Consider the following 10,901-nt stretch of genomic DNA (forward strand, 5'->3'; position numbering starts at 1 on the left):
CTTCTTCTGCCCTTTCTGTGTACTCACTAACCTCAGGGTCGTCTTCGGTGCTGTTGTCTACAGGTGACATCGCGTCTAGTGTCGTTGTTACTGTCCGACAGTAAAGAAGTTCAAATGGCGTGAAATGTGTTGTTTCTTGTACTGCAGTATTATACGCAAAGGTGGCATATGGTAGAATACTGTCCCATGTCCGATGCTCGGCGTCCATGTACATTAAGGTCATGTCAGGGAGCGTTCTATTGAGCCGTTCAGTTAGGCCGTTTGTTTGTGGATAGTACGCTGTGGTTTTTCTATGAGCAGTATGTGTTAGTTTCATAACAGACTGCATCAAACGGGCCACAAAAGCTGTTCCTTTGTCTGTTATGGGTACTTTAGGTGCGCCATGTCGTAATACTATGTGTGTGACAAAAAACTGAGCCACTTCAATGGCGGTTCCTTTTGTAAAAGAAGAGGTCTCAGCATACAGGGTCAGATAATCGATTGCTACCACAATCTACCACTTTCCTGAGGTTGAAACGGGAAATGGTCCAAGTAAATCCGCTCCTATTTGTTCAAATGACCCTGTTGGTGGCTGAATCGGTTGCAGAAAACCTGCTGGTTTGAGTGGCGGTGTTTTGCGTCTTTGACAATCTCGGCACGATTTGACATAGTGCTGCACTGAATTCATCAACTTCGGCCAGTAATATTTCTCGCGGATTCTCGCCAGAGTCCTACTAACGCGTAAGTGGCCAGATGCAGGGTCATCATGGGAAGCTTCTAAGATCTCAGCTCGCAGCGATGATGGTACAATAAGTAAAAACGTCTCACCACTGTGCTCGAAGTTTTGTTTGTAGAGGACGTTGTTCCGGGGGACATACGAACACAATCCGCGGACGAAAACTCGAGGCACTTTCACTTGTCGACCCTCCAGGTACTCGATGAGCAGGAGTAATTCCGGATCAGTACGCTGATGATGAGCCATCTCCGTCGTACTCACAGCCCCAAGAAATGAGAAATTTTGCTCGTATTTAGGTAACGTAGCCTCGATTGGTGCGCGTGATAAGCAATCAGCATCATTGTGCATGATACCGGACTTGTAAACGACCGTGATGTCATACTCCTGTAGACGCAAACTCCATCTAGTGAGTTTTCCAGAAGGGTCCTTGAGTCGCCAGCCAGCACAATGAGTGATGATCGCTGATGGCTCGAAACGGTCTGCCATATAATTATGGCCGGAACTTACTGATGGCCCATATAACCGCCAGGCATTCCTTTTCTGTAGCTGAGTAATTTGTCTCGGCTTTCGATAAGGTGCGGCTTGCGTACGCAATGACTTTTTCTTCTCCATTCTGCCACTGAATAAGTATGGCACCGAGACCAACGTTACTCGCGTCGGTGTGGATGTCCGTTTCGGCATTTCCATCAAAATGGGCGAGTATAGGAGGACTCTGAAAATGCCGTCGTAGCTCAGAGAAGGCGTCTTCTTGTTCTTTCTCCCACACAAAAGGAACATCTTCTTTTGTCAGTCGCGTGAGTGGTTCGGCAATTTTACAAAAATTTTCTGCGAAACGCCTGTAGTAGGCACACAGTACCAGGAAACCTCTAATAGCTTTTTTGTCTCTTTGTTTCGGAAATATTTCTACTGCAGTGATCTTCTCAGGATCGGGGCGGACGCCTTCAGCATTGACAATGTGTCCGAGAAAGCGGAGCTCGCGAAAGCCGAAGTGGCATTTTTCGGGCTTTATGGTCAATCCCGCCGTGCGAATAGCATCCAGAACTGCTCTCAGTCGCTGCACGTGCTGTTTGAATGTAGTGCAGAAGACCACAACATCATCAAGGTAGACGAGGCACGACTGCCTCGATTTCAGTCCGGAGACAACACTGTCCATCATCCGCTGCAATGTGGCTGGCGCAGAACACAGACCAAATAGAAGCACCTTAAACTCGTATAAATCATCCGGTGTCACAAAAGCCGTTTCTTCGCGATCTCGCTCGTCCATTTCTATCTGCCAGTACCCGCTTTTGAGATCCAGAGAAGAGAAGAAGTAAGCATTGCGTAGTTTGTCCAAGGTGTCAGCGACGCGGGGGAGTGTGGAAAAACATCCCGCTTCGTTACGAGGTTGAGTTTCCTGTAGTCAACACAAAATCGTAGGGTGTTATCCTTCTTTTTGACCAGGACTACCGGAGATGCCCACGGACTATTGGATGGCTGTATTACATCGTCCTTGAGCATTTCTTGTAATTGACTTCTTATCGCTTCTCTTTCCTTTGGAGCCACTCGGTACGGGTGTTGGCGAACTGGTCTTGCAGGTTCTTCGACCACAATGCGGTGTTTTGCGACGGGAGTACGACGGACTTTCGATGAAGTCGAAAAGCATTCTGCAAACTCTGTGACTAAGTTCACAATCTCATCTCTTTGTAATGATGACAGCTCTCGGTCAATGTCGATAGAGGTAAGGACACTGTCTAAGGTGACAGAAGCTGGTGATGCTGCATCGAGGGTTGACACATCCGCAAATTGTGCATAGTCATGAAGAGACGCTATGGCTGTTCCCTTCGCCACTTGTTGTGCCGCATTGCCAAAGTTAGTCAAAAGGACGTCCGCACATCCGTTACGCAGGTGAACTAGGCCTCTTGCCACGCATATTTGCTTTTCCAGTAGCATCCCGATATTTCCGTCTGCAAGTACCTCATAGTCACGAAATACGTCGCTCCTTACAACGACAATCATACTGCACCGTGCCGGTACCGTCACGTCGTCATCCACAATACGGAGAGAGGAAATATGTGGCTCTTCTGTATCAGACATGGTAACAGCATTTTCTGTGGAAAACAACACGCGTGATTCTTTCAAGTCGATAATTGCGCCATTCGTTTGCAAAAAGTCCATGCCCAGTATCAGATCCCTGGAACACTCAGGAAGAACAATAAAGCTGCTGATGTATGTAAAGCCTTTAATTCCAATCCTTGCTGTGCACACTCCTACGGGGTCGACTAAGTGTCCCCCCGCTGTACGTATTGGAGATCCGGTCCAATGGGTCAATACCTTTTTTAATTTTCTGGCAAGTACACTGCTAATAACTGAATAGTCCGCACCAGTGTCTAACAACACAGTCACTTCTAAATCGTCGATGATGACGCGCAACTCGGAAGTAACGGCGTCATCACTGCACTTTTCCGTCGTTTCATTACTGCCGTCGTCTTGTCGGATTGGCGATGGAGGGCCTTCGGTGTTCCGGGCGTCAGCGGTCTTGCCTCCACAGGTCGCTGGCTCTAGTTTTCCCGTCGCGGACTTTGGGAGCGACGCCTCGATGATATGAAAGAGGGACGCGGACTGGGCGACATATAGCGCATAGGCGCTGCTGATCGAGCTTCATGTTGCTGGGAGTTCCGAATTGTCTGGCGCGTAGATGAAAATGCCTCAATCTCATAAGGGCGCTCACCGTTTCGAAGGCAAGACGCATTCACAGAGAATCCACGCAGTCCTACTCGGCGATACTGACATTCCCGGTATAGGTGACCTGCCTCTCCACAGTGGTAGCAGAGGGGACGCCGGTCTGCAGTGAGCCATACATCGCTTTTACGTGGGCTTCCTCCTGGCATGGGGTGCACATTGCGAGGAAGTACCTGGGGTATTGTGGCCGTTCGTCCAAAGTCGGCGCGTCCTAGGTCCTGACGTAAAGCTTGGGCGTGCGATATCCGCGGCTGACGCTCTGGCTGGGCGTGGGGCCGTACCTGAGGCTCTGGCTCACAAATTACTTGTCGGACTTATTCGCGTATGACATCAGCAAGTGAGGACACCGTAGGAGGGCTTTGGGCCACCTGCAGTTTCTGCAGCTCTTCCCTTACGACGGACCTCACCATTTCGCGTAGGATGTCCATATTGTTGGGGAGGGCTCCTGACCCAACGTCAAATGATGCGACGCATACATTAAAGTAAGAGCGCGCGTGTGTTACGACAGCAACAGAACAGCGACGACAGTAACAGCGATTGCATTTTTTTTTACTAAAGATGAGATTCAGGTGAACAAGCGGCATGGTGCGAGATCAATATTAAGCATAGAAACGAAATGTTCCTGGATAGAAACACGTGGTATGTATCGCATGGAGGACGCAAACGAATGAAAACGGTGAAACTGTAGCACAACCTGAAGTCCATTTTCATTCATAGCCATTCGCACAAGTAACGTGGTGGAATGCTGACCTTCACCGAGCCCTGATGACGCTTGGAGAGTGGAATCTTAAGCAGCGTTGTCGTACTCGGACACCATGTGCCCCACGACAAAGCTGGCCTTGCTTGATTAGGGGGCCTGGTACCAGAATAGAGGTTGTGAAAGTCCGGTACGAGCTTCAGAAGGAAAGAGGAGGTGGCGCGTTGTCGCTCGGAAGTCATCGTTGGTGGAAAATTAGCTGTTAAGTACCGGTTGCAACGGGCTCAGCCAATAGCCGGTGTTCCACTTCTAGTCTACCGGGACCTCCTTGCGCATGCCATCAAGCTCGACAACTAGTGACACGAGAGAATCAGAGGCTACAGTGGACATAGCAAGCAGGAATAACGATGCAAAGACTTTTATGGCATCACAGAAATGAGCACGTAGCCATCGGGCCACTGCGTTGGCATAAATTCTTGCCGTGGTAATGTCATTCCGTGCTTGCATGTCATGGCATTCATAGAAGTCATGTCATGGCGTCACAGAAGTACCTCAACAATCATACCAAGCATATAATGGCATACATGGCATGATGTGCCCATATTTTCACATATGTCGTGAATATATCCAGTTAAGAAATGTGCCTTAATATTCAGTCCGATATAGTCACGTCACCTATTACGTGCATGTCGTGACACGGTTGTGCTTCATGTCAGTTAAATTTGCTAACAGGTTATGTATCAGCATATCTATAACACGACTGAAATGAAATAACATGCACCGCATGAATGAAACGCCGTGCCGACATGCTCATTAATGACAAAAATGACATGAAGTCCTGGCGTCATGGACATTTATTTAAATGGACATATATCACTGCTGCTGACGAGGGCGAAATACACGAAGGCATTTCGCCCTCGTCAGCAGCAGTCCTTGAGAAAGTTATTCTGGCGGCTAGCTTCCCACGCTATGCGTGCCGCCCTCGCACCTGTTTAAGTTTTTCCTAGACGCTAGAGTTATACTATGTCCGCGCAACCTTGAGTGATCGGAAAGCGCGTTTTCTCCTCTTGGCCGGCGGAGAAGGGAGCGTTTGTTCCGGCCGCAGAGTCCTCCACGTCTCAGTAAGGTGCCTGGTGGTGGTCTCGTGCGGACGATGCCCTCTCGGTGAGCGCATATTCCCCCTCATCTTTTAAGAGGTTCAATACTTACAAGCATTTGTCTCGCAAACCATATTTATTTCAAGGGAATTTTTCACGTCTCAATAATTTCTCTCGTCGTATTCGAGTGCTGATTCCCGTGTTATAGTTTGTTAACGAAGCTTTCCCTGAAGTCTAAATATTTTAAGGCAGTTTGTCGTGTGTGTAGCATTGCCACGTACGCTTATATCGCCTTCCGTTTCTCTACCACGGGTGCGCTTTAAAACCACGGCGCTGCAATTTTGCTTCAGAGACTTTCCTGTCCTTCCTTCTTCTCCGCCCTTAAACTGGCTCTCTTAACTACTACGCGCAGAGGCAAAGCAACAGCGTGCGCATGCGATCCCATAGATGAGATTAATATATATATATATATATATATATATATATATATATATAGAGAGAGAGAGAGAGAGAATTGTCAGTCATAGCTCTCGTTGTATAGCCCTCTGGGCCGTTTCCTTTTTTTTTCTTTCGAAACTAGTCCTATTAGGGTTATTATAAGTACACGAAGGTATTCCGCCCTCGTCAGCAGCAGTCCTTGAGATAGTTATTCTGGCGGCTAGCTTCCCACGCTATGCGTGCCGCCCTCGCGCCTGTTTAAGCTTTTCCTAGACGCTAGAGTTATACTATGTCCGCGCAACCTTGAGCGATCGGAAAGCGCGTTTTCTCCTCTTGGCCGCCGGAGAAGGGAGGCTTCGTTCCGGCCGCAGAGCCCTCCACGTCTCAGTAAGGTGCCTGGTGGTGGTCTCGTGCGGACGATGCCCTCTCGGTGAGCGCATATTCCGCCTCATCTTTCAAGACTGGTGTTGTCCCCTCATCGCGGACAATATCAGTCCCTTTCCACGTAAGTATGAGGCTCGGAGCAGGAGCTATGGTGCTTAATAGTAACATGGGGCCTGACGAACCAACCGACTGAGCTATCTTTTCGGGCAACATCCAAGGGTCACGAGTTCAAATCACCGCTTATGTTCCTTCCCCCCCTTTTTTTAATGTCTTTTCTTTTATTTTATCACTGTACTGGAACCCCCTTAAAAAAAAGATATATATCCTCAGTTATGTATGGCCACACATGTGCAGGTCATAAATACCAGGTTCTCTAGCCGAGTGCCATCCGTGCGGTATAACCGAGCTCAGATTGGTCCACCTTGACTGATCAAATAGGGCACCACTGTAGGTTAAATGAGGCGTACAACTCCTGCTGGACCCGCCATGGTCACTCAGTCGCTATGCTGTTAGACTGCTGAGCACGAGGTCGCGGGATCGGATCCCGGCCACGGCGGCCGCATTTCGATGCAGGCGAAATGCGAAAACACCCGTGTACTTAGATTTAGTTGAACGTTAAAGAATCAGAAAGTGATTTTGTCACGTAAAACCCCATATTTTAATATTTAATTTAACTCCTGCGGGGACGGTAGAGTATCCGCCTCCCGTGCAAGAGGACCGTGATTCAAATCCAGGTGCCGCAAAATTCTCCACCGGAAAATACAAAAAAAACGTGTGTTGAGAAAATTTCACAAACAGGCCTGGAGTGTGGCCTGATCCCGGGGACCAGAACCGATAACGCACTCTCTCACCAAAGCAGGATTGGCCACCCTAGTGCAGTACTTGGCCACAACCTCCTATATGAATACAACAATCAAACCCCGGCCCTCAGTCTCCAGCAGCCGCGAAGCAACTGACCATGGCGGCGGTCAGATCTGTGACGCAGTAGAGGGTGCTAAGAATACCTGGCTCCGGACAGGCCGCAATTGGAATCTGAACCTGGCAACGTTTAACGTTAGAGCGTTATCTAGTTAGGCGAGTCTAGCAGTGGTATTGGAGGAATTAGAGGGTAGTAAATGGGATATAATAGGGCTCAGTGAGGTTAGGAGGACAAAAGAAGCATATACAGTGCTAAAAAGCGGGCACGTACTGTGCTACCGGGGCTTAGCGGAGAGACGCGAACTAGGAGTCGGATTCCTGATTAATAAGGAAATAGCTGGTAACATACAGGAATTCTATAGCATTAACGAGAGGGTGGCAGGTCTTGTTGTCAAACTTAATAAGAGGAACAAATTGAAGGTAGTACAAGTCTACGCCCCTACATCCAGTCATGATGACCAGGAAGTCGAAAGCTTTTATGGAGACGTGGAATCGGCGATGGGTAAAGTCAAAACAATATACACTATACTGATGGGCGACTTCAATGCCAGGGTAGGCAAAAAGCAGGCTGGAGACAAGTCAGTGGGGGAATATGGCATAGGCTCTAGGAATAGCGGAGGAGAGTTATTAGTAGAGTTTGCAGTGCAGAATAATATGCGGATAATGAATACCTATTTCCGCAAGCGGGTTAGACGAAAGTGGACGTGGAGAAGCCCGAATGGTGAGACTAGAAATGAAATCGACTTCATACTCTGCGCGAACCCTGGCATCATACAAGATGTTCACTTGCTCGGCAAGGCGCGCTGCAGTGACCATAGGATGGTAAGAACTCGATTTAGCCTTCACTTGAGGAGGAAATGGAAGAAATTGGTACATAAGAAGCCGATCAATGAGCTAGCGGTAAGAGGGAAAATACAGAAATTCCAGATCAAGCTACAGAACAGGTATTCGGCTTTAACACAGGAAGAGGACCTTAGTGTTGAAACAATGAACGACAATCTTGTGGGCATCATTAAGGAGTGTGCAATAGAAGTTGGTGGCAACTCCATTAGACAGGATACCAGTAAGCTAGCGCAGGAGACGAAAGATCTGATCTAGAAACGCCAATGTATGAAAGCCTCTAACCCTACAGCTAGAATAAAACTGGCAGAACTTTCTAAGTTAGTCAACAAGCGTAAGACAGCTGACATAAGGAACTTTAATGTGGATAGAAATGAACAGGCTCTCAGGAACGGAGGAAGCCTAAAAGCAGTGAAGAAGAAACTAGGAATAGGCAGAAATCAGATGTGTGCGTTAAGAGACAAAGCCGGCAATATCGTTACTAATATGGACGAGATAGTTCAAGTGGCTGAAGAGTTTTAGAGAGATTTATACAGTACCAGTAACACCCACGCCGATAAGGCGGGAGAGAATAGTCTAGAGGAACTTGAAATCCCACAAGTAACGCCGCAAGACGTCAAGAACGCCTTGGGAGCTATGCAAAGGGGAAGGCAGCCGGGGAGGATCAGGTAACAGCAGATTTGTTGAAGGATGGTGGGAATACTGTCCTAGAAAGATTGGCCGCCCTATATACACAATGCCTCATGACCTCGAACGTACCGGAATCTTGGAAGAACGCTAACATAATCCTAATCCATAAGAAAGGGGACGCCAAAGACTTGAAAAATTATAGACCGATCAGCTTGCTGTCCGTTGCCTACGGAGTATTTACTAAGGTAACCGCAAATAGAATCAGGAATACCTTAGACTTCTGTCAACCAAAGGACCAGGCAGGATTCCGTAAAGGCTACTCAACAATAGACCATATTCACACTATCAATCAGGTGATAGAGAAATGTGCGGAATATAACCAACCCTTATATGTAGCCTTCATTGATTACGAAAAAGCATTTGATTCAGTCGAAACCTCAGCAGTCATGAAGGCATTACGGAATCAGGGTGTAGATGAGCCATATGTAAAGATACTGGAAGATATCTATAGCGGTTCCACAGCCACCGTAGTCCTCCACAAGGAAAGCAACAAAATCCCAATAAAGAAAGGCGTCAGACAGGGAGATACGATCTCTCCAATGCTATTCACAGCGTGTTTAAAGCAGGTATTCAGAGACCTGGAGTGGGAAGAATTGGGGATAAAAGTTCATGGAGAATACCTTAGCAACTTGCGATTCGCTGATGATATTGCCTTGCTTAGTAACTCAGGAGACCAATTGCAATGCATGCTCACTGACCTGGAGAGGCAAAGCAGAAGGGTGGGTCTGAAAATTAATCATCAGAAAACTAAAGTAATGTTTAGGAGTCATGGAAGAGAACAGCAGCTTACGATAGGTAGCGAGGCACTGGAAGTGGTAAGGGAATACATCTACTTAGGGCAGGTAGTGACCACGGATCCGGATCATGAGACTGAAATAACCAGAAGAATAAGAATGGGCTGGGGCGCGTTTGGCAGGCATTCTCAAATCATGAAGAGCAGGTTGCCACTATCCCTCAAGAGGAGAGTGTATAACAGCTGTGTCTTACCAGTACTCACCTACGGGGCAGAAACCTGAAGGCTTACGAAAAGGGTTCTGCTGAAATTGAGGACGACGCAACGAGCTATTGAAAGAAGAATGATAGGTGTAACGTTAAGGGATAAGAAAAGAGCAGATTGGTTGAGGGAACAAGCGCGGGTAAATGACATCTTAGTTGAAATCAAGAAAAAGAAATGGGCATGGTCCGGACATGTAATGTGGGGGGAAGATAACTGATGGTCATTAAGGGTTAAGGAGTGGATTCCAAGGGAAGTCAAGCGTAGTAGGGGGCGGCAGAAAGGTGGGCGGATGACATTAAGACGTTTGCAGGGACAACATGGCCACAATTCGTACATGACAGGGGTAGTTTGAGAAGTATGGGAGAGGCTTTTGCCCTGCAGTCAGTGTAACTAGGCTGATGATGATGATGATGATGATGATGATGATGATGATGATGATGATGATGATGATATCAAAACGTGTGACGAGAGATGACATTACAAGAATACCATAGAATGACATTCATATGCAGGTAAGTAAATAAGTAAGTGAGTAAGTAAGTAAGTAATTAGGTAAATAAGTAAGTAAGTAAGTGCTTTATTTCCCATATACAACATACATTTGAATATGGAGAGGTCTTGAGGAAAAAAGCTGCGTCACCAGCTTGACTAACTCCTAAAACCCATTTTATGGCAGGAGCAGGGGGAACAACAGTACATGTGGGAATGATAACAATAAAGCAGAATAATACGAATAAAATAACGCAAAAGAAACAAGGCAGAAAAATTCATAAACCAAAGAAATTACTTAGAAATCAGCAGTATGGAGAGAAAAGTTAAAAAAAGACACTCAGATCAGTCATACATACTAACAACAGATGATATTGCAAAATTAATATTCTGATCTACAAGCACAAAGTATTCAGTATAAAACCAGCTCTAGCAGCAATAATAATTATACAGGCTAGTTACCCAAGATTGTAAAACATCGATACCATCTGCGATCAGTGTGTTAAGCAGGACAGGCAGCGCATAAGCAGTCATTTGCTTAATTAGTGCGCGGGTACATTACGTATCAATATTCTGGAGATCGTGTTTAATAATGACGTATGTTCTGTTTAATGTTAGCTATGGAACGGTTATAACAATTATTCGATTTACACTCCCTAACGTATGCACAGACTAACCTGTAAGTGTATAAATTAGGCGCTTTGTGTATTTTCAGTTCTCGGAAGAGAGGTTCACTTGGGGAGTCCCATGATTCATCACATATCAGACGGAGAATTTTTTCTGAATGATGAATAGTCTACCTATATTTGTGATAGATGTTGTAGACTCAACAAGGCAGCGATAATTCAGATGCCCGATGAAAAGGGAGTTATGTATAAGCATTTTTACATGGCCTGGAAGGTAGCTAAGCGAGAAAAC

This window comes from Dermacentor andersoni, chromosome 11, assembly GCF_023375885.2.
Source record: "Dermacentor andersoni chromosome 11, qqDerAnde1_hic_scaffold, whole genome shotgun sequence".
NCBI classification, from domain to species: Eukaryota; Metazoa; Arthropoda; class Arachnida; order Ixodida; family Ixodidae; genus Dermacentor; species Dermacentor andersoni.